This window comes from Corythoichthys intestinalis, chromosome 8 (assembly GCF_030265065.1).
Source record: "Corythoichthys intestinalis isolate RoL2023-P3 chromosome 8, ASM3026506v1, whole genome shotgun sequence".
In the NCBI taxonomy this organism is placed as follows: Eukaryota; Metazoa; Chordata; class Actinopteri; order Syngnathiformes; family Syngnathidae; genus Corythoichthys; species Corythoichthys intestinalis.
In genome coordinates, this window is record NC_080402.1 from 14,262,282 (window position 1) to 14,277,023 (window position 14,742).

Below are 14,742 nucleotides of genomic sequence, written 5' to 3' on the forward strand. Positions count from 1 at the left end.
CATTTGGCTAGAACAGTTAAATGGCTACAGTATAATTTACTGAAAGCTCAACAAATACACTAGATGGCAATATTTAGTCACAATATACTAAATCACATTTATCCTTTAAGAATTACAAGTCTTTCTATCCGTTGATCCCTCTCACCGAAAGAATGTTAATAATGTAAATGCCATCTTGAGGATTTATTGTCATAATAAACAAATACCGTACTTATGTACTGTATGTTGAATGTATATATTCATCTGAGTTTTATTCATTTTTTTCTTAATGCATTGCCAAAATGTATATGATCGGGAAAAATTATCGGGAATGATTGGAATTGAATCGGGAGCAAAAAAACATGATCGGAACAACCCTAGTTATAATCATTTGTTTCGGATATACTGTAATTATTTTCTGTATAAAAATTAATTTGGTGTTCAAAAAGTCATTTTTTAAACTTGAGTTTTGAAAAAGAGGGGGTCGTCTTATAATCAAGTCCGTCTTATATTCGGGCCAATACGGTAATAAATAAGCCTTTTCCCTTAAAACTTGGTGAGATCCGTACAGCCTGAAATTATCGAGAATGATTGGAATTGAATCGGGAGCAAAAAAAAAAAAGCAATCGGATCGGGAAATATCGGGATCGGCAGATAATCAAACTAAAATGATCGGGATCGGATCGGGAGCAAAAAAACATGATCGGAACAACCCTAATTACAACGCCACTAAATGAATACTCTAAGCAGAAAAATTACAATCAATTCATTTTTTTAATCAAATTACACGAGTTCATTGATTAATTGTTGCAGCACTCATTTCTACAATACTTTAAAGGAATTACAATGGCAGTGTTCCATTTTATGTCAACAGTAGAATACCAGCAGGTTTTCAGCCCCCCTCTTATCAGCTTTTATCAGTCAGATGGCAAAGGGTGCAGTCATGTGGCTTGTAGTAGTACTGATAACTTTAAGCCTGGAGGTTAGAAGGCAAGGTTATTACATCACCTGGTGTGACTATCCAAATCCACACCTAAGTGTAAACCCACATACTGCCTTAGCCATTTATCCTGTTCTTAACAGCCTGTCTTACAATGACACTTTTATGCAATCCTTAGCCACTGCTAATCCATTTTTAGCGGCGAAAGTAGACATTTGGTTGGATGCTAATGTTTTAAACCCTATGATTAAGTTACATTCACTACATAAGGCTGTGAACTTTACTATGTCGTTACTGTCAGCAAGGCAGAGAAAACAATGACATGGAGGATGCACTCAAGCTTTGATGGGGGAAGTCAACCTTGGCCTTGTGGCTCAAATGCTAAACAACAGAGGACCAATGATGAAGCAGCGTGTGTGTGTGTTTGGATCTGCAAAGAGGTCATTGTTATTGCTTCAATTCCTCCATTGATGGTAATTTAATGAGTTGTGGAAGTCACAACAGGAAGTCTCCGCCTGGTCATCATCTCATGTGTTACTCTAGGTCAAGTTGAATTCAAGTGACAGATTGCTGACCACAATACATACACTCCATCTGGTCCTTACGAATTAGCTGCAGCGCTAAAAATACAACATTCAAATTTTTAGCAGGACCCAATTTAAATTGGCTGCCACTTTTTATTCCTTTTAAGTGCCATTTGAAGCAGTGTATGCTGTAATTACTCAACTGTGAGACGCCTCATATATATATATATATATATATATATATATATAGTACATTTATGTCATCATAAATGTTCAAAGCAGATGTGGATTTAATAAATAAATAATACGCTAATCAAATCCATGTTTAGGGACTTTTAAGATAATAACTTGACACTAAATGCCAATGACGTGTGGCTCGGTTATGTTCCATGAACGTTTTTTCACGCTAGATCAAAGCCACGAAAAAATGTTACTTGGTATATTTGTGTGTTTTAAGGGTAGGGAATATTTGTTACTAAAGAAATGCTAACACCGCACTAAATGGTATTAATAGATAAACTGCACTACAACGTTTACTAAGGCTGTGCTATGTAAAACTATAGCCGATAACTGTGTATTTTTAGTGTTGATATGAATTTTGAAATCTGGCGGAGTTACACTGCAGTGATGGCGAAAAGATGCAAGAAAAATTGGTAGAAATTAGTGCTGCAACGATTAATCGATTAAGTCGAGTATTCGATTAGAAAAAAATATTCGAATTTTTTGTTGCTTCGAGTATTCGTTTAATTAAAGTGGCATTGTAATGGTTTATTTTGAAAGTGTTTGCATTTCGCTTTATTGATTAGGGTGGATACTATGCCCTCCGGTCTGCCTCATTTCATATGGCTGAATCCAGCTGCTCCCTGTTAAGACCAACGTAAGCTGAGTTTTTGTTTGAGCTAATGTTTTTTAATGCATTTGTAATGTAGTTTATAGGTATATTGCCTGAACCATTTGTTAAGAGCATTGTAAAAATAAAAAAGTTATCATTTTATAGCATTCAAGCTAGCTGACTTTTGCTATGTAAGTTAGCCAATGGTTGTTTTGTTGTACTTTGATCCTTATTATTATTTTTTTTTTTTTTATACCGTTTGAGGCCCAGCTCAGGTATTTTAATTTTTTATGTTCCTTATCCAATTACTCGATTATTCGGACTAACTAGTTCATCGATTAATCGACTACTAAAATAATCGATAGCTGCAGCCCTAGTTGAAATGTCCGGACATACAGTAGGTCATGGTGCACTCTTAAACTATGCATCGCCTGGAAGGTGTGAATGAATTTCCTGTGCTTAAAAATCCATGCACAATTCAAATAAATATGACATCTTCCGCTCGCTTTTTGTTGTCAACACAGACAGACGTGTATAGAGGTGTGCAAAATTTCCGATTCTTAGATTATTCGCGATTCGGCCGTGGAAGATTCGAGAACGATTCACAAACATCCAAATTCCGATTATTGAAATATGCCAAGTAAAGCGGAAGTACAACACACTCAGCGCGCCGCGCGGTCAATGAGCTACGGAGCGAGAGTAGCTAAACATCATGCTTCTCATTACCCGGCCCCTCGGGTAATGCCAATGCTCAACTCACGGCTCTAGCTCAACTCATGCCACGAGATAAAAAAACACAACAACATACCTGAAGCTGCTACAAAAGTACGTCATCCACATACCACACCATCTGAATCGTAATCGTAATCGAATCGTTAGGTGCCCAAAGATTCCCAGCTCTAGACATGTATATGTAGACGCCTCGTTGAATTGGTGTGCCAGCATATCAAACAACTGCCATCTTGAATAGTTCCCGTCTGATTTCATTGCATTTATTTATGCTCAAGACCAGAGGTCCCCAACCGCCGGGCCGCGGACCAGTCCGTGGTGCATTTGGTACCGGGCCGCAAAAGAAATAATAATTTATTAACGACTGCATAATGGCCAAATTAACTTTGGCCTGTGCCCCTTAACACACCAGTATCCCTTTCTACTCTAGGTATAATACTACAGGATGGAATGTCGTCATAGATATCCATTGATTGATTGGACTGCTAGCAGTACATCTTGTTTTTTATATCTATGTGCGCTTGTCCTCGATAATAATGTCTGACGTAAGGTGGGCGAATCCCATTTGTTCCCGGAAAAAATTAGCCCCCACACTAGAACGACTGAAAAACAGCCGTCTTTGGACAGATTTTTTATGGGGAAAAGGGCACCTGACGAGCCAGAAGATGAGCCTACAACCTCGAAGAAAACAAAATCTACGCTACTTCCCAATCACTAAAGACCCACGAACTGTGAAGGAGTGGATTCATGACCGGCTTGTTAATAAACCGAGTGATTCGAGCAGAGGTTGCGCTAGACATTTTCGTTGTCTGTCATTTTGACTGACAGGGTCATAAAAATCCGGTCATAATCTATTTTTACCCGTCACTTAAATTTTTAAAATGATAATGATGACATATTAAATAGTATTTAGCTTTCATTCATTTTTAATTAATATTGTAACGCTTGCTTGGCGGCGAAAAATTAGACACGGAAGTCGTGGTATTTTTGTCCCTCTTTTTACTCTGCTTACCGGCAACAACACCAACAAAACAACAACTCCGCCCCCAAAGAAAAAGAGGCAACTATATAGACCCCAATCACCAACGTCACACAATGATCTTAATTGTGGTTGTCAGCCCAAAATCTTCTAAATATACTGTATATTAAATGCATCTTACAGATATAAAATGACTACTACATAGTCTTGTGGTGATCGTTTGGTGCCCAGATTTCTTGTCGAATTACCGCAGTCCATCTCGCTCTCCTCTTCGGGTCTCTCAGAATACGGTAGAACTTCAAGTCTCTCCGTCTATCTTCTCTGTTACTGCAACCAACCGCCACACACGCCTTCACCGTTTTGATTATTAATGTTAACGAGCAGAAAAACACGCCGTAATAGGAGGCATGTACGTAGCGGTAATGTGTAAACACGACGAGCTGACACACAATATGGCGGCTCCAGTCAGGGGGGCGGAGTTGTGACGTCATGTGATTGGGGTCTATACACAGGCGGCAATCTAGTCCACCAATTGGATGACGCGCTGGCACACCGAGTGCACCAATAAGAACCTCGCGTTGATGTGTCAATCACGGTGCCGCCGCCAGACCCCGATGATGCTACAATATTCTGACAGAATAGCCAACGACGTCATGCATTACCGTGGGGTGGCGTGGCTCAGTGGTAGAGTAGTTGTCCCCCAAACCAGAGGTTGTGGGTTCGATTCTCCGCTCTGATGAACTCGTCTAAGTGTCCTTAGCAAGATACTGAACCCCACGTTGCTCCTGGTGCTGCGTCACCAGTAGGTAGATGGTGAGATAGTGTAAAGCGCTTTGAGCGCCTTGAAAGGTGGAAAAGCGCTATATAAGTATAACACCATTTACCATTAACAGAGACAATAGCTAATTAATATGCTCACTCGCCACCCTGTGGTCTGGGGTGTGAATTGCAACCTGTCAAAATGACGGACGGACTTCAGTTTTTTCCATCACCGTTTTAAAAAAACGGTCAACCACGGAAAATATTCGGTTAACGCGACCCCTGGATTCGAGCATGTCTGTGCAACAGGAGGATCAATATGTAGAGATCACAAATGAAGGCAACCTTAAACGAACATTTGAGACAACAACTCTACCGAGGTTCTGGATGAAAGTTATTTCGGAATATCCTGACATCGCTAGGAGAGCATTGAAAACCGTGCTACAATTTCCAACATTGTATCTTTTTGAAGTGGGCTTCTCTCACTCTCCCATCACACATTGATGGGACCACCTAGTCTCAACGAAACAAGCTCAGGCCTCCCACCGATTCAGCGGGTGAGTTATATTTTCCCTGCACTTAACACGACGGGGCTAAAAACAAATGTTAGTTTATATTTGCTGTATTTTTCTGCCATACATTGCCGGTGTTCTGCCAAATTTTGCATGCGTGTAACGTTAAAAATGGCCGCGAATGCAGCGATTCCAAAGTAAACACTACATACTATCTTTAAAGAAGGGAATATTATACGTTTGCCATGTTAGCTGCACACAACAACTGCACGCAGCTCTCTCACTTAACGACTTTGCTGTGTCGTTAAGCATTAATTTACGCTATTTTCGTGTTGCACATGTATGTTTATGATGTAAATAGTTTTTTAGCACCGTTGGATAACATTAAGAGTCCAACTGAATATAAAACAGGGCTTTTTCACCGCCACAAAAGCTTTGTGAGCAAAATTTTGTAAGGGTGTTAAATTTGACAGAACACCGGTCAGTGAAAAAAAGACCCAGATCACACCGGTCCATGGTGCAAAAAAGGTTGGGGACCCCTGCTCTAGAAGTGAGATCAACTCCCTCATTTTCACATGATTTTTACACGGATTGCGAAAAACGTCAAGTATGTATGCCTAGTTATACTATAGAGCCTACCCACGTACCACGTGCTCGCTGTATGGTTCCGCCCACTTGTCCGTCATTTTGACTCTGTATTAGCATTGTTTTCAATTGATGGCGGAATTTAAAATGCATTTCATGGAGGACCCGGTGCTTTCTGATGCCGCAAACTCACTGGATCTGTTGCATAAAAGGCGTTATGAGGAAAAGCTTCGTTCTATACAGTCGCCAGATCCATATTTGATGCCCAAATCGATGTTTTTCGACCCACTGTCTTCGCCCTGTCTGCCTGACATCTGCTACGCAGATATTTACAATTATCTTGTCCACACTAAATCAGCCTATTCTCACGAAAATATGAAAAACTTCAAGAGCTTGGAGGCTTATAAATACTTCGTTGCTGGTTGGGTGAAACAGGTCCTCGTCCACGAAAATTCGGCAGGAATCTATCTTGTGCTTGGAAAGGTGAGTTACGAAATTTTCAATTCAAAATCTTTTGTTATTGCTAACATCCACTGTCAAGTCTAATGTATTTCATGTCGTTTGTCAATGGAGTTAAGGCTTTTAATGTTTATATGGTTTAGCGATAGCACTCTCACTACATACATACGTGTATGTTGTCGGCGATTAGCCTAGCATAGATCTTAATTGTGGTTATTTGTCAGCCCCGTAGACGAGGCCAGTTTCTTTCACTTGGTACCAGCTAAATATTATTCAAAAAATAACGATGGTGGAAGAAAGGGAGGTCACAAACATCTTGAATTTGAAACTATGTCGTACTACGTCGTATGTTGTCGGCGATTAGCCTCGCAATGATCTTAATTGTGGTTATTTGTCAGCCCCGTAGACGAGGCCAGTTTCTTTCACTTGGTACCAGCTAAATATTATTCAAAAAATAACGATGGTGGAAGAAAGGGAAGTCACAAACATCTTGAATTTGAAACTATGTCGTACTACGTCGTATGTTGTCGGCGATTAGCCTAGCAATGATCTTAATTGTGGTTGTCAGGCCAAAACCCTCTAAATATATATTAAATGCATCTTACCAGATATAAAATGACTACTACATAGTCTGTGGTGATTTTTTGGTGTCCAGTTTTCACGTCGAATTGCAGCCGTCCATTTCGCTCTCCTCTTTGGATCCCTCGGAATACGGTAAAACTTCAAGTCTCTCCTTCCATCTTCTCTGTTAGTGCAACCAACAGCCACACACGCCTTCACCATTTTGATTATTAATGTTAAGGAGCAGAAAAACACGCCGTAAATAGGAGAAATGTACGTAGCCGTAACAGGTTAACACTATGTTTTGACGGACAAGTGGGCGGAACCATACAGCGAGCACGTGTTACGTGGGTAGGCTCTATAGAACACTGTCACACATTTGCATAGAAAAAGTATTTGAGAGTGAGACGTCACTGGTCACTGCTTTCTTTTATGTTTTGGTGTTCCATGTTGTTAGAGGCTAAGATGTAAAGACAAAAGTGAAACTGTTATGTAACCTACGACTTTTAAAGTTAAACCCTATTTGGGCAATTTTTATTTCAGTTTATTAAAGCTGTGTCTATCATCCACTTTTCTAGCTTAATGTTATGTTTCAATTGCAGTGTAAAAAAAAAAAAAGATGTGTACCAGCATTTGCATACATCTTGTTCAGTATTTTTTTCCCCCACATCATCATAAGTACAGTGCTACCTCGACATACGTTTGCTTCGACACAAGATCTTTTTGACATCCGACAACTTGACTGGCCATTTGTTTCTACATCCAATGACATGACAGCACAGCAGAAGAACGCACGACGGATTTTCTTGTGCGAGAAATCAACACAGGTTCCAAGAAGGTTAGTGCAGGTGGTGAAACAAGGAAAAAGGTGATGCTTACCATTGAAATGATGGAAATGTGAAAAAAATATGAGCGTTGGGTGCGCATCTGTGAACTTGCTCAACAGTACGGCCATAGAATGTCTACGATCTCGACGGTCCTCCTCGGACCTCCGTTCGTCAGTCCTTATAAGTTAAGGTGACAATTATTATTGTGGTAACATCGCCAAAGAAATCCCCAGCTTCGTCAGGTTTTTATCATTTATTTCACAACATGTGCAACATGACACGCGTACTGTCTGCCGCAGTTGATGGCAAAAACAAAACATTAAAAGAGAAAGCAAAACCTCAACAGAACCTTTCTCTCTCTGTAACGTCAGCCACGCTGCGCGTTCAGCTACACCACGCAAAAAGCATCTCCACATTAGAACCCGATTTGTTATTATTACAGGAATTATTATTATTACTATTTTAATATTCCGATTTTTATAATTTATTCGTTTTGCTATGTGTACCGTAATTGCCATTTGTAATAGTACCAGCAATATTTTTTAAGGATTTAGCGTAGGTTTTCGGGCTGTGGAATGAATTAATGGAATTACAATGTATTCTTATGGGAAACTCCTGCTCGACATACGACCATTTCGACCTACAAACAAGGTCCTGGAACGAATTAAATTTGTATGTAGAGGTACTATCAGGGAAATTCAACTTTGAACTCCAAGACAAGTGTTACCTCGATAGCTCGATTAGAGAAATGAATACGACCCCAACCATGGATTGCTTTGCTTCGAAGGCTTTATGAACAAGAGCTCTCGGGTACAAAATGTTGTGATTCGGCCAGGAGCTGTGATCACCCAGAAAGTATGAAGAAGTACAACAGAGGCTGGACATGGTCCTGGCTAGAACGATGATAAGAAACCACAGTCCTCCCTTGTATTCATTCAGGGCATATTGAAAAACATAGGAACATAACAGTCCATATTTGGGCATATTGTGATAGTCTACAATCGTCAATGCCATGGGAAGGCACACTTAAAACAGATTAACAATGACACTCTATGCTAAAATGTTCTCATGCAAGCATAACAAAATATGTATAAATGTTGTTTTAAGCATGAATAAAATTCTCTTACAGTACCACTGTACTATCCTCGCAAATTTCTTTGAAATATCACTATATACTTTTGAAGCTATATCACCCACCCCTACCTTAAAACTTCAGAAAATGGTTTAAGACCAACTTGTGGGGATCCTAAAATACCAAATAAACAACTGATTCCCTTGATTGTCTAGTGGATGGGAGTCCCAAACTATTCCACAAAGGGCTGCAGTCGATGCAAGTTTAGCTTCAACCGATCAAACACAGACAAATCAACCAATAAGGTTCCTGCTGAAACAAGCAGCACCTGACTAACATCAACTGATTAAACTTGTAAAACACCAGATTGGTTGGAATGAAAACCTGTACTCACTTCATCCCTGGACGACCAGTTTGAACTTCCCTGATCCAGTGTATAAGCAAAGTCGCTAGCTTTATGATCAGGCACAGAGTGAAAAGCTGAGTGTCCATCGGAGGCTCTATGGATACCAGACACAATGAGGACCTAAGAACTGAATGAGCTCATATGTGAGTTATTTGGCTTCCTTCAAAGCTCCAATTGACATCAATGCCTGGTTTGAAAAGACTTTTAAAAGACATTTATCCCTTTACATAGACTCCACTGTTATGCTCTTAAACCTATCTTTACTGTACTGATTTACTGTACTTAAAAACAATAGATTAGTGTTGTACCTATGACAATCATTAGGCTCTGACAACCAGGCAGTAGAGCTTCTGTTATATTCAGTACTGTTCAGACAGGCGCTTTTATTATAGTATGCTATTATTGAAAGGCCAATGAACAGGCACGTGCAGAGGGGGGGGCAGAGGGTGCTTGAGCACCTGCCCCTTTGCCCCTAAATGCCCAAAGTGTCCCTTTTGACAGTTTTTTTTTTTCTTTGTGAGTATGTGTGCGCTGGCCGACTATGCAGGCACCCCACCGAGTACTTGAACACCGAAAACACCTTAAAAAAAAAAAAAAAACTTTTAAAAGCCGTCTGTGTGTGCTTAACACCCCCCCCCCACCACCCCCAAAATGCCGTTCCTCTGTGACCTGGGTGTGTGGTGAGGAGTATGAGGACATCTTGTGGTTGAAAACAAACGGTGTTACCCTATTAAACCGTGTTCGGGCAAATACTCTAGTGATAAAACAATAAACCTGGTGTAAGAATTAAGTTCTCTAATAATGAAATAATAGTTTTGAAAAAAGTGTGCTGATGGTGGGGTGAGCATCTCATTTGGTTTGTTCTCAGATGAAACACAAGTTGAGTAAGGACTAGGGTTGTTCCGATCATGGTTTTTTGCTCCCGATCCCATCCCGATCATTTTAGTTTGAGTATCTGCTGATCGCGATATTTCCCGATCAGATTGCTTTTTTTTTTGCTCCCGATTCAATTTCAATCATTTCCGATAATTTTTCCCGATCATATACATTTTGGCAATGTATTAAGAAAAAAATGAATAAAACTCGGACGAATATATACATTCAACATACATTACATAAGTACTGTATTTGTTTATTATGACAATAAATCCTCAAGATGGCATTTACATTATTAACATTCTTTCTGTGAGAGGGATCCACGGATAGAAAGACTTGTAATTCTTAAAGGATAAATGAGACTTTGTATATTGTGATTAAATATTGCAATCTAGTGTATTTGTTGAGCATTCAGTAAATGATACTGTAGCCATTTAACTGTTCTGCCCAAATGCATGATGGGAAGTGCAATAATGACTGTGCGTAGTGGCACCAATTGGTATATCTTCTCTGCGTTGGGAAATAACATAGGGTGTTAAGAAAAAGATCAACTACTACCTTTCTTCCCCACATTGCTTCCCACGATATTTCTAATTGTTGAGAGAGGGATTGTAAGGCTTTAGCCAATTAAAATAAGGCTCCAAAGGCTGCCAAAATTCACTCTACTCATTTTACGCTGCCTTTTAGCTCTATATATAGGTAAAACGGCACTATTATAGATTGAACGCGACAATGCGTGAGTGGGTCGTGCAGTGCATGCGTTAATTGCGTTAAATAATTTAACCTGATTATTTTTTTAAAAAATTAATCACGTTAATTTTTTTTTATTTTTTATTTTTTATTAATCACAGCCGTTAACGCGATAAATTTGATAGCCCTACCTTAAGCCAAAACTAAAGACTCTGGATGAGTGTAGGAGTGTTGTCTGTAACGTTAAATACAATTAGAAAACGATTTAATTAAAATATATTTATATATTAAAAAAGGCATGTCCGATATTTTTTTGCCGATTCCAATACTTTGAATATAACATCCCGATCGATCTGGACATCTTTAGTAAGGACCATTTGATATAGACGTTGAAAGAAGAAAAGAGGCAAAGACTGACTGAGTCACAGCCAGAAAGTGTTGATGACAATGTTGATTTCTATTTACTGTTCCCCCCTCCCAATTAAAGTCTCTCACAGCCAATTATACTGTAAAGCTGGTTAAACTGAAAGTTATGTTGTTGTAAGATGTATTAATTTTTTCTTCACGTGCCCCTTTAGATCAATGAGCACCTGCTCCTCCATTGGTCTCTGCATGGCCCTGCCAATGAATCATTAGAAAAGAAATTGCAGTTCAGCGTGAAAATGGGAAAAAGAGTTATCACAAAACTAACCTTTCATCCTTCTTAAGTAAAGTGGAACCACTTAAATAGTGCAGCAACGATTAATCAATTAACTCGAGTAATTCAATTAAAAAAAAGATTTGAATTAAATTTTGCTGCTTCGAGAACTCGTTTAATTAAAGTGGTGTTGTAATGGTTTGTTTTGAAAGTGTTTGCATTTACTTTTATTGATTTTGGTGGATACACTGCCCTCTAGTGGCGACAGTGAACGTGACATAACTCATTTCACATGGCTGAATCCAGCTGCTCCCTGTTAAGACCAACACAAGCCAAGGTTTTGTTTGAGCTAATGTTTTTTTTTTTTTTTTTTAAAAGCATTTGTCATTTAGTTTATTGGTATATTTAGCCGTTTTTTGTAAGAACATGTATTTGAACTATTTGTGAAGAACACTGTAAAAAAGTTAGTATTATATAGCATTTAAGCTAGCGGACTTTTCTATGTTAGCCAATTGTTCTTTTGCTGTACTTATTCTCATTTATTTATTTTTTTTTCATACCGTTTGAGGCTCAGCTCAAGTATTTTAATGTTCTATGTTCCTTATCCGATTACTCGATTATTCGGACTAACTAGTTAATCGATTAATTGACTACTAAAATAATTGATAGCTGTAGCCCTACACTCAAAGTAACACGATGTAACTTTTCAGTTTTGGTCGATTTTAGCGAAGCTGGTGGACAAAAGCGTATTGTTTTGCATTAAGGAAGACTGCATTTCCCATGAAGACCAGTGCACACCGGCACAGCATCGTGAAATCATGATCTCCCTTTCGCCTGTAGATGGATTAAACGACATTTCCGTTTCCAGCAGTTGTGTGAAACGCCACCCGACTCGTCAGCATTGACAATGTTTATTCTTGAGTATCCTATTATCCTGGTAGCCATCAACTTCCGTCTTTATAATGAATGGGAAAGGGGGACGTAAGCCTGTCGCAATATGCAATAGTTCCATTTATCGCGCGATAAATAAAAATGAAGGCGATAATTTTTCCGCTGCGATTTATCGCCTCGCGTGCACATGCGTGCGCGCGTGCGGCAGACGTGCTGTTAAAAGTTCGGATTCCTCGTTACCAACTGCGCAAAATGCATCTTCGTTCCAGGTCCGGCAAATACTAGCGCTGGAGCCAATCGTTCCCATTATATCCTGTTGTTCAATGTATACCGGTCGCGTCAGTGCTCCGGAGTGACTGTGGACCATCTATGGTGCGCCGGTGTTGTTGACGTGTGGGCGCTCCCGTCAGGAGTGACATTTCACGCGGGGCGGCTATTTTTTGGCACAACGCCGGGTATTTACAACGAAGTCCGCCAAAACATTTTTACCGACTTGGCTGCTACGAACAACCTTGCTTTGACAATGAACAGCTGCTTCAAACTCATCCTGTTTATGAAAGTCGATTGTCATATGCTGGTGTTGTGTAGTAATGAGCAAATGTGACTTCAGCGGCGCTTGCTAACTTTTTTAATGCGCGCACACACTAGATATCATGAAATGGCGAACAAGATGTGCTACGTTCATGACATTGGCTACGTGAGCCCAGAGTGATAATGGGACACGTAGTCCATATACTACATCGATGAATTCTAAACTGTCATGACTGAATGGAAGTTAAGAAGGCCAAATCAATCCATACCAGTGACTATAGAAAATGTTGCAAATATTGTTAAATCAGTACGTGACACAGATGGAGTCGGACCACAAATAGGATGTCTTGCTCATGTAGTAAACCTAGCTGCTAAGAGAGCTGTAGCAATCAACAGTGTGCCCTGCCTCACTTTACAAACAGTAAAGATTGTTCTCAGCACTTTTATACAAATTTTCAGATCAGTAAGAAGTAAGCACATAAATATTATGCACTAAAATGCATGTTTATATGATGGCAATTTAATTTTTGCTCGTTAGCAAAAAAAAAAAAAAAAAAAAAAAACGAAAAAAAAAATATAATTGTTACTTTTTTTTAGAGAGCATTACATGTATTGAATCGGATCGAAAATCGTGTCCCCCATATCAAAAATCGTACCGAACCATGACTTGACTGTATCGTTGCATCCCTATGGAACACCATTGCAGAGGCTATTTGCCTAAATGCTTAAGTTATTAAGTGCAATATTTTTTATTTTTTTTTAACACATTTTATTTATTCTGTGTTTCTGTGCGGTATCAATATTGTCGTTTTGTTTTACTTAAGAGGCATGGTCTATTGTTTTTAGTTGCGATTTCTTAAAAAGTATTTTTGAATTTAAGAGTAAATATTTATCACGTTTAAATGGGTGTACTTGATCTATTAATATATACTGTATTCTCACTGTGTTATTGTAAATTGGTTTTTAAAAAAATGCTGGGGGCGCAATAATATCGCATATCGCAACAATTTATGAGAATAATTATCGCACACTAATATTTGTTATCGCGACAGGCCTAGGGGGACGTAATGTATGCAGTATAGCAGTCAGCACATTTGTATTTTTTTTGTAGTAGGGTTCCTGTCACCCTCCTCAGAGTAAATTAGTGGGGGTTAAAGATTTAAAAGAGGTGTCATTCAACTAGTTGTCTGTCGACGTATCATCACAAATGTTATGATATTTTATTAAAACCGAAAAGTTACCTAGTGTTGCTTTAAATCACTAATTTTAAACCAGACGTAATGCATTTTAGGTGACTACACATATTTTTTCCTGTAAATTCTGAATTGTATTATATTCAGCTTTAAGAGTTCTAATAAACAGTTTCAGTTCATCTCAACATTCGAGAATTGTGCTTTTTCAACTGGAAATGATTTATTGCCTGCAAATACACAAACAATCGGACTGCACTCCACATTTTCCAAAAGAGGTAAAACTGCTACTCGAGTGTAGAATTGATTTTTGTCAATAATGATCTACTACAATGCAGCACAGACTCATGAACAATGATGTCGATTGTTAGATCCTGTCACTATTTACCCTTTTCTTTTTTCCTGGCCTCTTAGTTTGTTTCCACTGAACATAATATTGCTCCGTTAAGGAATAAAATTCTAAATCAGTTCTGCTTGGTTCGTGCTGTCAAAAGGCAATGTAGTGGCCTCCGTTCAAGTTCTTTTTTTCTCAAGAAAAAAAACACACACAGAGTTGAGAAGGCCACAGTACTGGCTTGTGTTCCGGTAAGATCTATTACGCAATATGATACAGATTTGATATTTCGGGGTCTGTTTCTCAGTGAGGTCATTACTCGTGAACTACAACTGCGGTCTAATCATGCTAGTACACGCACACACAATCACACATGGGGCTGCTCACTGACACTCACTCTCACCAGTTTCCATGGCAACCGCAAACAAA

General features: G+C 39.0%; 1 protein-coding gene across 2 annotated transcripts in view; it reads right to left on the bottom strand.

Moving 5' to 3' along the window:
- add3a (adducin 3 (gamma) a) overlaps positions 1–14,742 on the bottom strand; it is a 191,182-nt gene that overhangs the window by 143,618 nt on the left and 32,822 nt on the right. Inside the window, exon 1 of one of the 2 annotated variants that reach the window (XM_057844314.1) lies at positions 9,153–9,697. The exons of the other annotated variant lie outside the window; for it this stretch is intronic. The gene's annotated coding sequence lies outside the window, so the exon portion shown is untranslated. Of the gene's footprint in view, positions 1–9,152; positions 9,698–14,742 lie in introns of those variants that run through there. 2 annotated transcript variants of the gene reach the window in all.